Below are 19,205 nucleotides of genomic sequence, written 5' to 3' on the forward strand. Positions count from 1 at the left end.
GTTCTTTGCCAGAATGGGACCCGCTCTCAGAGTCTCACGACTGGCCGCTGTTTGAAATGCCAAGGAGACTAATGCACCTTCATGGTTCTGGGATTTCATGGCTCTGGAGGCAGGCGGAATTGAGGTCAGTTCTACCACAGAAAACTGGTGTGCTGTCGGAGACAGAAGATCGAAAGCAGTGAGCTGGCTGCTGACTGTGTGCCCAGAGAATTGAGTTCTTTTGGTGCAGAGCTCAGAAGAAACAACGCAGCAGATTTTTAACATCGTAAATCAGCGAGTTGTTTGTTATGTCTCCCCTCTCGCTGTGAAACGGGGGCACATCTTTTTCCCTTATTGGGGGAGAAAGAGCCTGTGGTATGTTGAATTACTGGGTGAACGAGTAGTCTTTGGGGTACTGCAAGTCTGTGACTTTATTGATGCTTTGCTGCACGCTTGAGTGCTTGGTGGGGGCGCCGATGCTTTTTTGCTGGTGGGGGGGCTTGCTGCTGCTTACACGTGGGAAGTGGGAGTTGGGGGGAGCTTTGGGGTTCTAACATTTAACTGTCATTCATTCTTTGGGGCACTCCTCTGTTTTCATGGATGTTTGTGAAGAAAAAGAATTTCAGGGTGTATATTGTATACATTTCTTTGGCATTAAGTATACCTTTGAAACCTTTTTCCAAAGTGTACTGGAGTACTATATTCTTTTGTCAAGTATGTACACACCTCGGTGGTAAAGTTCAATATCGCCACTGTGGTATTACAGCGGCAATCCGGAGAAACCACTTGCACTACGTAGTAATAAGGCGGAGCGAGACTTGAGCGTGCAGATTGTTGATGTTAATACCGAATGTGTCAAGTCCTGGATGCATCATGTCTCAGGTGAGAATGAATTGCTTCACATCACTGTCTGAAAGATTATAACAATTAACCCCAACGTCCTGGCTAATATTTAGAATCAGAATCAGGTTTATTATCACTGATATATTGTATGTTGTAAAATTTATTGTTTTATGGCAGCAATACAATTCAAGACATAAAAATCACTGGAAGTTAGTAATGCAAAAGAGGAATATTGAGGACTGGGTTCATGAACCATTCAAAAATCTGATGGCAGAGGGGAAGAAGCTGTTCCTAAAACACGGAGAGTGAGTCTTCAGGCTCCTGTACTTCCTCTCTGATGGTAGCAATGTCCCGAATGGTGAGAGCCTTTAATGACAACATAATTAAAAATCAACTCTGTAAACCCTGCCACATCCTATTGTGTCTCTAACTTCACTTGGAATAATCAACGATATTGAAAATAAAACAGATTAAAGCAGAGAACATAGAATAGTACAGCACAGCGACAGGCCCTTAAGCCCACAATATTGTACTGAACCAAATAAATTAGTGACCAAATGTCCAGCTAAACTAACCTCTTTTGCCGACACAATGTCCATATCCTTCCATTTTCCTCACATACATCTGCCTATTTAAATATCTCTTAAATGTCCCTAATGTTTCTGCCTCTACCACCACCCCAGGCACTGCACTCCAGGCACCCCTCCATTCTCTGTGTGAAAACCTGCCCCTCACATCTCCCTTGAAATTACTCTGTCACCTTAAATGCATGCCCTTTTAACCCTTTTAATCAGACATTTTAACCCTGAGGAAAAAGGTACTGACTGCTTACTCTATCTATGACGCTCATAATCTTAAAAATCTCTATCAGATCTCCCCTCAGCCTCCACCGCTCCATAGAAAACAACCTAAGTTTATCCAACCATTTGTCATAATACGCGCCCTCTAATCCAGGCAGCATCCTGGTAAACCTCTCCTGCACCCTCTCCAAAGCCTCGGTTATTTAGTTATCATCAAATGGTATGTTATGGAACTTTCCCACCGAAACTGCTTCACCTATCTCCTTTTAGCTATCCTTCTTCCCCTTCCCCACCTCTTTATTCTGCATCTTCTCCCTTCTCTTCAGTTCTGAAGAAGAGTCTCAGCCCAAAACGTCAACTGTTTGCTCATGCCTACTGATGCAGCCTGACCTGCTGAGTTCCTCCAGCATTTCGTGTGTGTTGCTTTGGATTTCCACCATCTACAGAATTTCTTGTTTTTATGGACCTTGCTGTGCATAAAATATCCACCTTTTTTTCACTGTAAAGCAGGGGTCCCCAACCTTTTTTATGCCATGGACCAATACCATTAAGCAAGGGATTCATGGACCCTAGGTTGGGAACCACCTGCTATGAAGCAGTAGCTACAAGTCTTTAAGAATGCTTCATTGACTGAAGGGTCGTTTACTGTGATCTGAGCACAACACAGCAGAATATAAAGAAACAGAAGCAACACACACACAAAATGCTGGACAAACTCAGCAGATCAGGCAGCATCTTGGAAAACAATAAACAAACAATGTTTTGGGCCAGGACCCTTCTTCAACAAAATCAGACTAGCAACTCATTCACCAATGAAGGGTTTTCGACCTGTGGAGTCGGTCTTGTTTCTCTTTTCATGAGCGTTGCCTGACCTACTGAATATTTTCAGCTTTTTCTGTTTTTGACTCAGACTCTGTCTGAGCAACAGAGGATGAGAGGTGACCTGATGAGAGGCATTGATTGTGTGGATAGTCAGAGGTTTTTCCCAGGGCTGAAATGGCTAACATGAGAAGGCATAGTTTTAAGGAGCTTGGAAATAGGTATAGAGGACATGTCAGGGGTAGGTTTTTTACTCAAAGAATGGTGAGTGCGTGGAATGGGCTGCCGGCGACGGAGGTGGAGGTGGGTATGATAGAGTCTTTTAAGAGACTTCTGGATAGGTACATGGAATTTAGAAAAATAGAGGGCTATGGGTAACCCTAGGCAATTTCTACAATAAGGACATGTTTGGCACAGCATTGTGGGCTGAAAGGCCTGTATTGTGCAGTAGGTTTTCTATGTTTTCCAGTATTTGTATTTTAAAAATAATTTATTCATTTAATTTATTTTGGTGAATTTTGTCAGGTTTTAAATACCTAGCATGTTTACGACTTTATAAATCGTTATTTCATTAAACTCCTTCATTGAATGGTAACTGCCTTGATGTGTTTCTGAAGCACGTGACAAGGTGCTGCATAGATAGATAGATAGATAGATACTTTATTCATCCCCATGGGGAAATTCAACTTTTTTCCAATGTCCCATACACTTGTTGTAGCAAAACTAATTACATACAATACTTAACTCAGTAAAAAATATGATATGCATCTAAATCACTATCTCAAAAAGCATTAATAATAGCTTTTAAAAAGTTCTTAAGTCCTGGCGGTTGAATTGTAAAGCCTAATGGCATTGGGGAGTATTGACCTCTTCATCCTGTCTGAGGAGCATTGCATCGATAGTAACCTGTCGCTGAAACTGCTTCTCTGTCTCTGGATGGTGCTATGTAGAGGATGTTCAGAGTTTTCCATAATTGACCGTAGCCTACTCAGCGCCCTTCGCTCAGCTACCGATGTTAAACTCTCCAGTACTTTGCCCACGACAGAGCCCGCATGTAGTAGATACAAGACTATTATAGGCAACCTCAACTCTTTAACCTTTGCTCTTCATAACATACAGTAGAAATGCAGAGGATATAATCAAATATCATAGATAGATAGGTAACTAAAATTAAAGGGGGTAAAAAAGAAATAAATAGAATTTAAATAGATAGAAAAGGTAAATACTCAAATAGTTGAAGCACAAACATTTGCCTTTACTGTACCACATTAAATGATACAGTGATTTTGCAGCAACATGTAGTCATTTAGTTTTTCTCCTCTCAAGAAAAAACAGTTTTCACTGCATTCTTCCATCATTATAATATCAGATAAAGCAGAGTGTTCAGCATGTGGGCTCAAAGATATGCACTGAAATCTGTTCAGTCCTCCCATTATTGTTGAATGTTTTTTCATGGTTACCCAAAGATTCACGTGGAAGACAGTTTTGAATAGCTGCTTCTGATAATGACCTTGGTTTAAATCAGACAAGCTGTGACGTTTTGGTTACAGGTTTTTTTCTCTCTCTGCACATTGAGTGTTCAATAGTTTTCTTTTTTTATATAAGGGTTCTTCTGTTTTTATTTGGGCTCTTTTTTACGGGCATTAATTGGGTTTTTTTCTTTCTGCAAATGGGGGAGCAGTTCAACAGTCTTTTTTTATATGGGTTTTTTTGGGTTTCTTTGTTTTGTGGCTGGAGATGAATCTCAAGGCAGTGTAACATATACATACTTTGATAATAAATGTACTTTGAACTTTATGGCAAGTGTATGTTTTAGTTAGGTTTAGATTTTCCCACAGGCTGATCCCCCTAATCCCCATGTTAACCTGGATGGGTCCCACTCCCAGAGTGCAAAGGAGCTTGGGGACGTAGTTCAGGATTCCCTTGGGGTTAACATGCAGGCTGAGTTGGTGGTAAGGAAGGCAAAGCAATGTTAGCATTCGCTTCAAGAGGACTCGAATATAAGAAGGATGTACTCCTAAGACTTTAAAAGCTAGTCCAACTGCATTTGGAATATTGTGAGAATTTTGGGCCTTTGTCAGGGCATCTGAGGTTACAGGGAGAAGGCTGGCGAATGGGGTTGAGAGGGATAATGAGTCAGACATGAATGGCAGAGCAGACTCGATGGGGCAAATTCCCTAATTCTGCTCCTATGTTCTACATTTGCCTTCCATTTAAAATGTATTGTCAACTTGTTCTTTGACCGTGAGTGTGCTTCAGCCATAAATGGCATTTATTTATTAGATTTAACCTGTTATAAATTAGAATTAACAAATATCCAGCAAAATTAGTTAAGTAATATTAAATTCAGTAATCCTACGGGCTTATCATATACTCTCTGAACAAAAAAAGGGGGGAGGGGACAATCTGTAACAGAGGAAGGCATTTATTTTTTCTCATTAGGCTAAACATTTTGTTAGCACAGATACTTCGTATAGAAGCATGCAGATGTTTCTGTAAGAAAAAAAGGAAGTATCGGTGCTAACAAAATGTTAGGAGGGTCTCGGACTGTTTATTCATGACCGTAGATGCTGCCTGACCTGCTGAGTTTTTCCATCATTTTGTGTGTGTTGCTCTGGATTTCCAGCAACTGCAAAATTTCTCGAGTTCAACACGGTACCTATATAAATCAAGTAGGTCCGATAAAACTACGAATCCCAGTTTACATTGGACTTGTTTGGCGGATGTACGTTGGAGTTTAGTCGGAAGTCCAGCTCTACTTTTCTATTGGTTCGCCGCAGCCTGCTGGAGGTCGTGTTTGTTGGTGAGCAGACTGGAGCTGCGATTCCAGGTGGTATTGAGGCGGGGGAGAGGGTGAGGACCGCATCAGGATAGGATTTAATGTGATAAGCAGTGAATCCGCTCTCCTCCCCCTCGTGTCGTCTTGCTGCCGGCGGGGTATTGCTGCCGCTGCGAGCTATTGTTCTGTGGTGAGTTCTAATTCTTGTTTTCAAATTTCCCTCTGGCTGACGAGGCCCATTTTACATTTATACTGTTTACAGGTGCAGAAAGCTTATTATTTCAGAACCACTAAACTATTTCAACCGTAAGTTCACGGACAAGTTTTTTAACAGCCTCGTGGTTTGGGGGGGAAACGTTGGGGTTTATTGATTATTTAATGCTTTCGGGATGCGAGGAAGTCACTTTTGGTGTTGAGTGAGATTTTTTTTGTGGGGAGTGATAATTCACGACTTGATTTACTGAAATCAGATGTCCTTTACTTAGAAAGCGGGAATGATTCCTGCATCTCACCACTATTTTTTAGTCTGGTCTTTCTAATTGTGCATCTAGTTCTAACTTGTCCAAAGTACTTCGCCTTCATGAGAATTTGAACTTGTCCAGTCTTCCAGTCAACACGCTGCCGCACGGATCAAGCATATCGGGGTCGATACTGACCTCGGGTGCTGTTTGTGTGGATTCTACGCATTCCCCGATTTCCCCTGGGCAAGTCCGTTTCTTCCTTCGTCCTTTGATATGCTGAAGTTAACTATCGACTCTAAATTGTCCTTCGTCAGTGGTTGAGGGAAAAGTGACAGTGAATGGAAATAGGACTGAAAAGAATGGTCTGTGATCAGACATAGACATTGGGCTAAAAGGCCAACTCTGATCTGAAATGAAATCTGTGCGATGTTATATAAATGGGAATTTTTGTTCTATGGATTAATCGGGCAACAGATTATCATGGTTGGATTACAGGCAGTTTGTGTAATGTTCCAGACTCCCGTGACGGCTTCACCACCCGGGATCTGCTCTCTTCCAGTTACTCCTATGAGAGAGGAAGTTCAGGGGTCTGAAGACGCACACAATGTTTTAGGAACAGCTTCCTCCCCTCCTCCCATAGATTTCTGAATGGTCGATGAACTTTATTATAATGGTATGAAGGTGGAGTTGTCTTAAATAAGTTAAGAAACCGGCCAGTAGGTGACCAGATATTCCAAATGCCCGGTGTCCATAACACCCAGAAGGAATTTATCCCAGTTAGCAATGGATGAGATCTGAGGATAAAATGAAAGCAGTGGGACCCAGAAACTTTCCAGCCATAGGATTAATTTCTTGTGATCCAGAACAGGCTGCAACTCTAACCAAGCTCATGCAGTGTGGTTACAACACTGGCATCATCACCCTGACAGTGTGGGAAAGATTGCCCACAGTGACCTAGTCACTATAGACAGAACAAATCCAATTTGGCTAATTTCATCTCAATCAAAATCAGGTTTATTATCATCGACGTATGTCGGGAAACCTGTTCTTTAGTGGCAGCAGTGCAAAACATAAAAAAATTACTATGTTACTATAATGCGAAAGAGGAATATTGAGATAGTATTCATGTCCATTCAGAAATCTGATGGCAGAGGGTAAGAAGCTGTTCTTAAAACATCAAGTATGGGTTTTAGGCTCCAGTACCTCCTCTCTAGTAGTATTAAGAAGAGGGCATGTCTCAAATACTGAAGGTCCTTAATGATCGATATCACCTGCATGAGCCACTGCCTTTTGAAGATGTTCTTGATGGTGCGGAGGGTTGATGAAACTGGCTGAATCTACCACCGTCTGAAGTTTCTTTCAGTCCTGTGCATTGGAGCCTCCATACTGTAATGATGCAAACAATTAGAAAGCTCTCCATGTGGTACATCCGTAGAAATTTGCTGGAGTCTTTGGTTACATGCCAAATCTCCTCAAACTCGTAACAAAGTATAGCTGCTGGCATGCCATCAATGTTTTGATCCCAATACAGATGCTCAGAGATGCTGACACTCAGTAACTTGAAGCCGCTCACCCATTCAACCGCTTATCCTTCAGTGAGGACTGATGTCTGTTCTCCCGGCTTCCGCTACCTCTTCCTGAAGTCCACAATCAATTCCTTGGTTTTGCTGATGTTGAGTGCAAGATCGTTGTTGTGACGCTCTGCCACGGTATTGGGGCCCTGTGGTAACTAATGATTAGCGTGACATTATTACAGCGTTGGACTTTGGAGTATAATTCCAACGTCCTCTGTATGGAGTTTGTACCCACTATCCATGACCACGTGGGTTTCCTGCCACAGTCCAAAGATATATCAGTTAGTAAGTTTATTGGTCATTGTAAATGGCCCTGTGATTAGGCTAGTGTTAAATGGGTGGATTGCAGGGCAGTGCATCTTATTGGGCGAGAAAGGCCTGTTCTGCACTGTATCTCTAAATAATAAATAATTGATAATAGGCCTGCCAGTGACTCTCTTCAATAAGAGAGAAATATAACTCAAGGTATTGTTTGTTGGGGACTGTTGGCATCAGCAACAGTCCACAATCAATAGTACCATAAGGTATAAGAACAGGATTAGGCCATTTGGCCCATCGAGCTTGCTCCACTATTTCATCGTGGCTGATCTATTTATCATCTCAGCCCTAATCTCCTGTGTCAGGTCACTTGTCTGAGTGCTGCTGGTCTCATGTAACCCAGTACTACCTGTCGCATGGTCGGGTGGTCGGCGACTAAACCGGCTCCCCCCACCCCCAGGCTTGCCTGGTAAGGTGGGTGGCTAGACACTTTGCAGGACGAGAAACAAGACCTGTCAAAGGGTGGATGAACCCTCTCGTAAGGTCAGCGGCCATCTAACAAACATGTGCCATGAAGCGTGGAAAGGCCATCCCTTGCATCGAAGGTTGGTCTGGCCATTCACTGCAACAGAACTTCCCCCAGCCGTCTTGGACCCCACCATGCCACTGGATCCGGGAGGAGATGTCGAGAGGGTGGGTCTGGACCTGTGCAACCCCCTACTCACCTAAAATCCATTCACGCACACACTGTTCCTTTCTGAGGAGTGAAACCATCATCATCCTATGGGATGGATAGCCAGAGAGAGAGAATCTCCTGTGTTTTCCCCCTATATCCCTTCATGCCCTGACCAATCAAGAATCTATCAACCTCTCCCTTAAATATACATACAGACTTTGCCTCCATAACTGCCTGTAGCAATGAATTCCACAGATTCACTGCACTCTGGCTAAAGAAATTCCTCCTCATCTCTGTTCTGAAATGACACCCCTCTGTTCTGAGGCTGTGTTCTCTGGTCTTAGACTCTCTGACATCCACTCAGTCAAGGCCTTTCACCTCAGGGAGTTGCCATTGAACAGAAACTGATCTGGACCAGACACTGACATAAGAACAGGTCAGAGACTGGGTTTCCCTTGGCAATGATACCCCAAAGCTTTCCACAGTCTATGAGCCAAAAGAGTGATGGAGTACTCCCACTTGCCTGAAGCTGCTCCAATGACTCTCAGAAAGCTCATAACCGCTTGTGTATGTTTGAGGTTGTTTCTTTGGTAGCCCATTGTCCACCCTAAATGTGTATTCCTTCCAGCATCATTGCATGCAGGCGGCAGCATGTTCCATCAACAAAATGCACTGCAGTGATGTGCCTACCTTTCCAAACCTGACTCCTGCCAATAGGAGAACGCAGTCAGCTGCGAGTCTCTCTCCATGTCCCACACCATCTTGATTTGGGAATGTATTGCTGCTCCACTGTCAGTGAATCCAAATCTTGGCAATCCTACCCAGCTCTACTCGGGCAGTCCCATCTTCAGAAGGATTGCAGCTCACCACTTTCTCGGGCTGTTGGGATGCAGGTGTTGGCATGGAGTTTTAGATCCAGCCAGTTAGAACAAAAAGAAATTCTCACACTCCGTAGAACTATGCTGAGTGCCACAATATTACACCGGAGAAAAACTAGTATAATAAACAAAGCTATAAATGGCATCATTATTAATCAGAAACAAAAAAAAAAAAATTCTTTCTAGGTTCTGGACCAGCAAGGGAGTCCAAATTTACACGGAGAAGGCAGGAGAATGGGACTGCAAGGGAAAAGTAATCAGCCATGATCAAATGGGGGGAGCAGACTTGATGGGCTGAATGGCATAATTCTGCTCCTATCATGGTCCTCCTTTATCACAGTTAATCCCCTCCAAATCTTCTTTTGTTATAAGGCTTTGTAGGACTGCTCTTGTTCGATTCCACCAAAGTCATTATTTTGGCCCTCATGTCCCCCTCTATCCCCAAAACCTGTACCTTTCCACATAGTTTAGATTCTTCTGCACCACCACTAGCCCCTGCCTTGTCTCTGCTTATTTGTAGCTGCCTTATTTGACTTCATCTGGAGCTGATAAACCAGATTAATCTCCTTACCATCCATTGTAACATTGCCTTTCCTCTTGTGAACCTGTTTACTGATCTGCAACGGACACCCTCATCCCTGCATTTCTCAGCCTAATCTAGTTACTCACCTGAATTTGAATAAAGATTTTATTTAAGGTTGTTTTTGACCACCTTCAAATTGCAGAGTCAAATGTTCTTTTTATTTCAGGTTTACAGCATCTGTAATCTGCAACGGGTTTAGGAGCTAAAGATGGCAACTGCACTTTCATCTTCCTTTGGTAGAATCCTGATTTCTGAGTGGAAGGATTGGAGGTCAAGTCTGAGACTTGATCATACAAAGCTGGTAATTTCATTTGACGCAACACACACAAGATGCTGAAGGAACTTTGCAAGTCAGGCAGCATCCATGGAGAAGAATAAACTGTTGATGTTTCACGCCGAGGCTCTTTGTCAGGACTGGGAAGGTCTACAGATTCATAGAAAAGTACAGTACAGAATCAGGCCATTGGCCATCAAGTTCATGCCAAACCATTTAAACTGTCTACTCCCATTGTCCATAACCCAACCATCCATGTACCTATCCAAACTTTTCTTAAACTTTGAAATTGAGCTTAGATGCACCACTTGCGCTGGCAGCTCATTCCACACTCTCACGACTGTCTGAGTGAAGAAGTTTCTCCTCATGTTCCCCTTAAACTTTTCACCTTTCACCCTTAACCTGTGACCTTTGGTTGTAGTCCCACCCAACTTCAGTGGAAAAAAGCCTGCTTGTATTTACCCCATCTATACACCTCATAATTTTGAATACCTCTATCAAATCTCCTCTCAGTCGTCTATGTTCGAAGGAATAAAGTCCTAACCGATTCAATCTTTCCTTATAACTCAGGTCCTCCAGACCCAGCAACATCCTTGTAAAATTTTCTCTGTACTCTTTCAAACTTATTTACATTTCTCCTGTAGGTAGGTGACCAAAACTGCACACGGTACTCCAAATTAGGCCTCACCAATGTCTTATACAATTTCAACACAACATCCCATCTCCTGTACTCAGTGCATTCATTTATGATGGCCAATGTGCCAAAAGCTTTCTTTACGACCCTATCTACCTGTGACACCACTTTCAACGAATGATGGACCTGTATTCCCAGATTCCTTTGTTCTACCACACTCCTCTGTGCCCTACCATTCACTGTGTAAGACCTACCCTGGTTGGTCCTACTGAAGTGCAAAACCTCACACTCGTCTGCATTAAATTCCATCTGCCTGACTTGTTTCAGCATTTTGTACGTGTTGCCAAAGATTTCCAGCAACAGCAGAATCTCTGACAATGTGGAAGGAGTGCTGGTCAGTGCAAGTTCTCCATTGCATGAGGCAGGAGATTGATCTCCTGCTTTCACTCTCCCAAATAGGTTTTACAAAAAAAAATTATGTATGTTTTGCCATAAATCAAGTTGACCACAAGTTGATTATCTTCTCATTATCGTTACAGTGGCTGCATTCCATTACTGGAAGCACTTGCACCTCAGAAGTGGCTGTAAATTGGCGGTGATTACAATGTTACTTCTAAATCTCATTTGGCCACTCTTTCAGATATTGCTATCATGGCAATTTGAACGTGTTTGGCCTTGGGATGCTTTTTATACTTTGGGTAAATAGATACTTTATTGATTCCCTTATTGATCCCAAGGGAAATTACAGTGTCACAGTAGTACAAGTAGTACAAGTGCACAGATATAAATATTAGAAGAGAAGTAGAAAGAATAAAAAATAAGTTGTTTCAAACAGTCTGTCAGGAGGAGGTCATCACTTCTCCAGTTATAGGTTGACTCGTTAGAGCCTAATGGCCGAGGGTAATAATGACCTCATATAGTACTTTTTGGAGCAGCGCAGTTGTCTTAATCTATTACTAGAAGTACAGTTGGCCCTCCTTATCCGCGAGGGACTGGTTCCAGGACCCCTCGCGGATACTAAAAAATGTGGATGCTCCAAGTCCCTTATTTAACCTGTTTCAGTGTGGTGGACTTTAGAACCCAGTGGACCCCAGGACCTTATTTAACCTGCCTCAGAGCGGTGGTCTTTGGGACTCGGCGGAGCTCTGAATCCGTAGTGTTTCTGTTCACGAAAATGATCACGATTGAAAATAAAGTGGAAATAATAAAGCGATCGGAAAGAGGTGAAATGCCATCAGTCATTGGAAAAGCGTTAGGCTACAGTTGGTCAACGATCGGAACAATTTTAAAGGATAAAGTGAGAAAGGCCCTGCCCTGATGAAAGCTAAAATTATTACTAAGCAACATAGTGGTTTAATTATTGAAATACATACGTTTCTTAAGTGTTTTATATGCATAGAAAGATAAAATATATACTATTTTCTAAGACAAACGTTTGACTAACTGACACTAAATAATACTGGATGTAGCTATTCCAACTTACTTAGTAAGAGAACTTCTGATTTTTTTCGATCCCGATCTACGATAACCTATGCACATCCTCCCGTATACTTTAAATCATCTCTGCATTACTTATAGTACCTAATACAATGTAAATGCTATGTAAAATAGTTGTTATACTGCATTGTTTAGGGAATAATGACAAGAAAAAAAGTCTGTACATGCTCGAAGAACAAGTGCCGGGTTTTCTCGATTCGCGGTTGGTTGAATTTGCGCATGTGGAACTCGCGGATAAGGAGGGCCGACTGTATTTCTCTGTTCAGCCAAGGTGGCATGCAGAAGGAGAGAAACCTTGTCCAGAATTGTCAGGATTTTCCAGGGGGTCCTTTGTTCTACCACAGCCTCCAGTGTGACTCCTATAACAGAGCCAGCCTTTCTAATCAGTTTATTGAGCCTGTTGGCATCACCAGTGCTGATGCATTGCCCCAGCACACCACCACATAGAAGATTCTGCTGGTAACAACAGACTGGTAGAGCATGTGAAGGGGAGGCCTGCATACTCAACGTCCTCAGGAAATAGAGGCGACTCTGGCCCTTTTTGTACACAGTCTGTGTGTTGGTGCTGCACTTAAGTCTGTCATCCAGGTACACTCCCAGGTACTTGTGGATCCTCACCACATTCATGTCGTCACCATCAATAACAGGGAACAGCTACACAAATTGAAGTTGTGCTGTGAGTTGCGGTCTCCTATTGAGAAAGAAAGGCAGAAAATAAATCAGATTTGAAGAAGGTGAATTGACACTTTTCCTCCATCCAGCTCCCTCAACTGCAATCTCTAATTGATCCTGTGGTCTCTGCGGCATTGCCTTGTCTGGAAACCTGCTATGTAGGTAATGCAGGTGTGAAGAACCTCTATATCCCTAAATCTTCCTCTAATGATTTTGAATTGAATCACTTTATTGTGTAATCAAACTTGAAACTCAAAATTGTCCTGCCTCAGTTGAACAGCAGTTCCATCTTCCTTGTGATTCCAAAACTCTGAGAATTACATTCTGACAGTTCTTGAACTCTGTTCCTTAATTTATTTATTTAGGGATACAGTGTGAAACACCCTTCTGGGCCAACGAGCAGCACTGCCCAATAACCCCCCCCCCCCCCCCCCCCCATTTAACCTGAGCCTAATCACAGGACATTTTACATTGACCAATTAACCCACTATCCAGTACGACCTTGGGCTGTGGGAGGAAATCCAAGCACCCGAGGGAAACGTGCTGCTCACGGGGAGAACAGAACATACCAGTCCCTTACAGATGGAGGCCGGAACTGAACTCCGAACACCAGAACTGTAATAACATCGCTCTAACCACTACACGACCGTGGGCCCTTGTAAGGATCTGCTTTATGAACTCTTCCTTAATCATACACGCGAGACATTCTGCAGATGATGGAAATCCAAAGCAATGCACCCAAAATGCTGGAGGAACTCAGCAGGTCAGGCAGCACCTATGGAAATGAATAAACTATTATCATTTTGTGCCGAGGCCCTTCTTTAGGACTGGAAGGGAAGGGGGAAGACACCAGAATGGAAAGGTAGGGGGAAAGGAAGGAGGAAAGTGGGAGGGTGATAGGTGAAGCCAGATGAGTTGGAAAGGTAAAGGGCTGGAGAGGAAGGAATCTGAAAAGATAGGGGAGTGGATTAAAGGAGAAAGGGAAGGAGGAGGGGACCCGGGTGGAGGTGATAGGCAGATGAGAATAGATAAGTAGCCAGAGTGGGGAATAGAAGAAGAGAGGAGGGGGAGGGAAATTTTTTTACCAGAAGGAGCAATCTATATTCCTGCCAGGAGGCTACCCAGGTGGAATCTACAGTGTTGCTCCTTCACCCTGAAAAGGGCTCATCGTGGCACAAGAGGAGACCATGGATGATATGTCGGAATGGAATTAAAATGTTTGGCCACCGGGAAGTTCTGTTTTTGGCAGATGGAGCGGAGGTGCTCAATGAAGCTGCGCCCCCCAATTTACAATGGGTCTTCCTTAATCTGCAAACAAATGGGCAAAATCAGCCATTTTGTCTGACCAAAGCACTTCACACTTCCAACAGTGACCTGTTCTGGCTATGCTTTCCAAGGTTTGGTTTTGCCGACCTACACACCCTGATATTTTTAATCTCAAGTTTACAAATGCTTTCAGCTATGTAGAAAGCATTACTGAAGTGAGCAGGTCATGGAATGTACATTCAGTATTTCCATTAATTTCATCTGTCATTATTTACAGAGCTTCCCTTTTCAGTTTCAGATCAGCACGTTTAACCACATTGGTCACAAGATTTCTCTTAAAAACACCCATGAGAGAAATCATTATGTGAATAATTCCAGCTGAATGTAAATCAAGTTTGATTCATTTAACTTGACTCTTTGTCAGTTTTTAAATTGATTTTGCTTCAATATTTTGGGGGAAATGTCTTGCTGAGCGTTATACAAAATGCTGGAGGAACTCAGCAGGCCAGGCGGCATCTATGGGGAAAAAACTACAGTCAGCATTTCGGGCTGAAGCTCTTCGGCAGGATTGGAGAACCAAAGCTGAGGAGTAGATTTAAAAGGTGGGGGGGAGGGGAGTGAGAAACACCAGGCGATAAGTGAAACCTGGGGGGGGGGGGTGGGGAGGGATGAAATAAAGATCTGGGAAGTCGATTGGTGAAAGAGGCAGAAGGCAATAGAAGTAAGAAAAAGGGGGGAGGGGGGAGCACGGGGGGGTGATGGGTGGGCAAGGAGATTAGGTGAGAGGGGGAAAAGGGGTGAGAAATGGGGAAGCAGGGGGGGTTGTTGGGGGGGCGATACCAAAAATTTGAGAAATCGATGATCATGCCATCAGGTTGGAGGCTACCCAAACGGAATATAAGGTGGTGTTCCTCCAACCTCATCACAACAGTGGCGGAGGCCATGGATGTACATATCTGAACGGGAAGTGGAATTAAAATGGGTGGCCTTTGGGGGATTCTGCTTTTTCTGGTGGGCGGAGGGTCTCGGCCCGAAGTGTCGACTGTTCCCTCTTTTCCATAGATGCTGCCTGGCCTGCTGAGTTCCTCCAGCATTTTGTGTGTGTTGCTTGGATTTCCAGCATTTGCAGATTTTCTCTTATTTGTACACAATCCTCAAACCCAGGACACGCCAAAATAAATTAAATCACCCACCCACAGCTGTGAGCAGTAAGATCTGGAAACATAGATATTGTGGCAAGCAACATTTATACCACAAAAGGCAAACAGTAATTATCTCCAGCAAGAAAGACTAACCACCTATCCTTTTTACTTGGTATTGCCATCATTGAGTTGAGAGCTTGTTTCTTCCAGATGCAGCAGCCAGAACAACAGAGGGAATGATCAGGCAGCTTTTTAAAAAGTTGTGTCTGATTGGCTAAGTACGTGGCAACTCAGCCAATGATAGGAGGGTGAGTAAAGTGGAGTGACCATTTTGGAATGGGCCAGTGTAAGTTTATGGAACTGAGGCTTTGGCTCAAGAGGCTTTAGCGTGGAGGCATGGGTGAGTGGCAGTTAAGGACAGCAGTTAAATAACTGACACCAAATTACAGCTAATTAAAGGCAATAGGGATGCAGGATCAGGTGATGTGTTGTAGCTGCATGATATGGGAGCTGGTGGGCTCTACTGTGGATCTTGTGACCACCTGTACAAGTGACTGCTTGAGGAACTGGGGCATAAAGTTGCTGATCTGGAATCTGAGCTTTAAACACTGCACTGGATCAGGTAGAGGAGAGAGTTATCCGGACACTGTGTTTCAGCAGGTAGTCATGTTCCTTAGATTAACTGCTTCAGTTTGGCCTGTGGTCAACAAGGTGTGACTGTGAGTTTGTACTGGAGGGAGCAGCAGCCCCTGAGCTTATCTGACGTGTCAGAGATTCTTGCTCCCTGTGCAGATGACAGTGGGGGCTGGATAAGGAAGGATGGGCACCCTTACCTTTGCACTGTGCCTTGTGGTGCTATTCAAATGAGGGTAGAGAAGAGAGATGTAGCTGCAATTGGGGATAGTGTAGTCCAGAAAATAGAGTCAATTCTCTTGCAAGGATTGAGTGTCCTGAAGGCTGTGTTGCATGCCTCCTTCCGGGTTCAGGACATCTCATCTGACCTGCAGAGGAACTTGGAGTGCGAGGGGAAAGATCCAGTTGTCATGGCCCACATAGATACCAACACCACAGGAAGAATAAGGAAAGATGTTCTGTTGAGGGGATTTGAATGGGGAGATCTTCCCTGACAAATCTGTTGGAATTATTTGAGGAAATAATAAGCAAGGTAGAAAAGAAAGGATGGCCAGTGTGTGTTATTTGGATTTTCGGAAAGGTTTTGACAAGCTGCCACACATGAGACTGCTAAGTAAGGCTATGTCCACACGAGACCAGATACATCTGAAAACGCCGGTTTCGTGTAAAAACGATATGCGTCCACACCAAGCGTTATTGAAAATACCTCCGTCCACATTAAAACAGGTATTTGGGGGAATCTCCTCCTATTGGGCATGTGCAGGACTCATCTACAGAAAACAAGTGACATGTTTGGTGTCGAATCTCGCTGTGAAAGTGCACGTATGTGCAGTTACAGACTAGAAAAACGTAAAAGGAAATGGCCAAATGATGGACAGCTTTTGGCTCTCATGCAGGAGGACTTAAAACTAAAGAACCAAATACTGGAGTGTATGGAGGCAACCAAGAGGGTGTTCACAGACAGTATGACCCGGCTGACAATGAACATTGAAAAGCTGACTAACTCTGTTGCAGTAATAAAGCACCTAGTTAAATGTATAAAACATGTCTGCATCAGTGTTATCTTGTATTTCCATATAATGTTACATTAGGCTGTTATGCATTTACAGTCGGCCCTCTTTATCCGTGGGGGATTGGTTCTGGGACGCTCCGCGGATACCAAAAAACACAGATGCTCAAGTCCCTTATTTAACCTGTCTCAGTGCAGTGGTCTTTCGGACCCAGTGGAACCCTGGACTTTATTTAACCTGTCTCAGTGCGGTGGACTTTAGGACCTGGCGCACCTCTGAATCTGCAGTGTTTCTGTTCACGAAAATAATCACGATCACGATTGCAAATAAGGTGGAAGTAATAAAACGATCGGAACAATTTTAATGGAGAATGTGAAAGGCCCTGCCCCGATGAAAGCTACAATTATTACTAAGCAACGCAGTGGTTTAGTTATTGAAATACGTATGTTTCTTAAGTGTTTTATATGCATAGAAAGGTAAAATATATACTATATACTAAGAAAAACGTTTTACTAACTGACGCTAAATAATACCAGATGTACCTGTTCCGACTTCAAATCCGACTTAAAGACGGACTCAGGAACAGAACTTGTTCATAACCCGGGGACTGCCTGTACTTTTAAATCATCTGTAGATTATGTATAATACCTAATACAATGTAAATGCTATGTAAATAGTTGTTATACTGTATTGTTTAGGGAATAATGACAAGAAAAAATAGTCTGTATATGCTCAAACAACGAGTGCTGGAGAGAGAACTTCTGGGTTTTCCCAATCCGTGGTTGGTTAAATCCGTGGATAAGGAGGGCCGACTATATTGTCAGAGAAGTACTTGCATGAATAGGTAAACCACCTTCATACAAGCAAGGACAGAAAACAGGGCAAAGTGAGTATACTTATTCAGTAAGTTATGGGGCAAAGTATTTGGTGAGTACATTTCTAACTCTTCTGGCTTCAGTCTTGTTGCTGTCTGCTCTGAAATTGTTAGGTTGCATTCAAGAAAGCAATGAAATGCCGCACTGCTGCCATCATCTGTTCTGGCACGTCATGATAGTGTGTTTAAAAATCTCCAGTTACCCCTGTCCATGTTACTCTGCCCAATCGGCGTTTTCAAATTTACACACTCTGGAGGGCATTTTAGAAAAGCTCCGTTTTCGGGGGGGGGGGGGGGGAAGCGAAGAGAAAAAGCTTCGGTTACAGATTTATTCGGTCTAGTGTGGACGTAGCCTAAGATAGGATAGCATGTATAACAGGATAGGAACTATGTGAATGAAAGACTGGCTGACTGACAGAAGGCAAGAGTGGGAATAAAGGCAACCTTTTCTGGTTGGTTTCAATTGACTAGTGGAATTCCACAGGGCAAATATCTTTACATTACTTGCATATGGTAATGGTATGGATGATCAAATTGATGGCCTTATGGCCAAGTGTGCAGATGATACAAAATAGGTAGAGGGGTAGAAAGTGTGGAGGAAGCAGGGAATCTGCAAAAGGATTTGGACAGATTAGGAGAATGGACAAAGATGAAACACAGTGCGGGGGATGTGTGTGGACATGCACTTTCCCAGGGTCATCTGGAATGGTGGCGTGCAGAATGTCGTAACTGACCCTGCTTGCTTCTTCCAAACCCACTCGCCTACTATACAATCCAGTGTCTCCTTGGAAACTGTGGCACGCAGAATGTGACAGCTGACCCTGCTCGCTTCTTTTGAACCATTTCTTCTGCTATGCAATCAAACGCCTCCTCAGAAACTGTAGTGCATAGAATATCCCGACAGTGCCCATTTACATAATATTATGACTGGCTGTATTTATTATGACTGTATTTGTTAATGTGAAGTGGAGAGTGAGTTTGTAAATCTGGTGGGAGCAAAGGATCTTGAGAATGGTGAGGGTGGAGCGCCACAGGTTGGTTGTGGGACAGAGAAGGAGTGCCAGGGGTGGGGGGTGGCATGGGTGCAGATACACCCAGCCCTGAGAAAAGAGGCAAGGTAATTTGGTTCCAAAAAAAAGGTTTATTGATCATCACAGAGTGTCTCTCTGGTGCTTCATGCTCCATCCCCTCTTCCTTCCCCCTTTTCCCAACCATGATTCCTCTCTCCCCTCTGTACAGCAGCATAGTGCAATACCTAAAATTACTACAGTATTGAGCAAAACTCTTAGGCACCCTAGCTATATATATATGTCCCTAAGACTTTTGCACAGTACTGTAAATTGGAAGCATGATGAAATATTCTTCATTTGCCTGGATCAGTACTGGTCCAACATCACTCAAAGAGCTTGACACCATCCAGGACACGGGATGCCACGACTGATTGCACTAGACAACAAAGATTTTACCTCCTGAATATTTCTGGGTGTACCTTACGGACTTTAGGCTGCTGATCATGAAAGTCACCATGAAATTTCCCTAGCATGCACTATTTT

The 19,205-nt window shown here is 43.3% G+C and overlaps 1 protein-coding gene across 2 annotated transcripts in view; it reads left to right on the plus strand.

Annotated features, from left to right (window-relative positions):
- The first annotated feature begins 5,221 nt into the window (after positions 1-5,221).
- The window catches only part of myorg (myogenesis regulating glycosidase), a 30,407-nt gene continuing 16,423 nt past the window's right edge, over positions 5,222-19,205 (plus strand). The window contains exons 1-2 of one of the 2 annotated variants that reach the window (XM_073064199.1): positions 5,222-5,410; positions 9,817-9,951. The gene's annotated coding sequence lies outside the window, so the exon portion shown is untranslated. The remainder of the gene's footprint in view (positions 5,411-9,816; positions 9,952-19,205) is intronic. The other variant, XM_073064198.1, reaches the window with a different exon arrangement.

Source organism: Hemitrygon akajei, chromosome 13, assembly GCF_048418815.1.
Source record: "Hemitrygon akajei chromosome 13, sHemAka1.3, whole genome shotgun sequence".
Lineage (NCBI taxonomy): Eukaryota > Metazoa > Chordata > Chondrichthyes > Myliobatiformes > Dasyatidae > Hemitrygon > Hemitrygon akajei.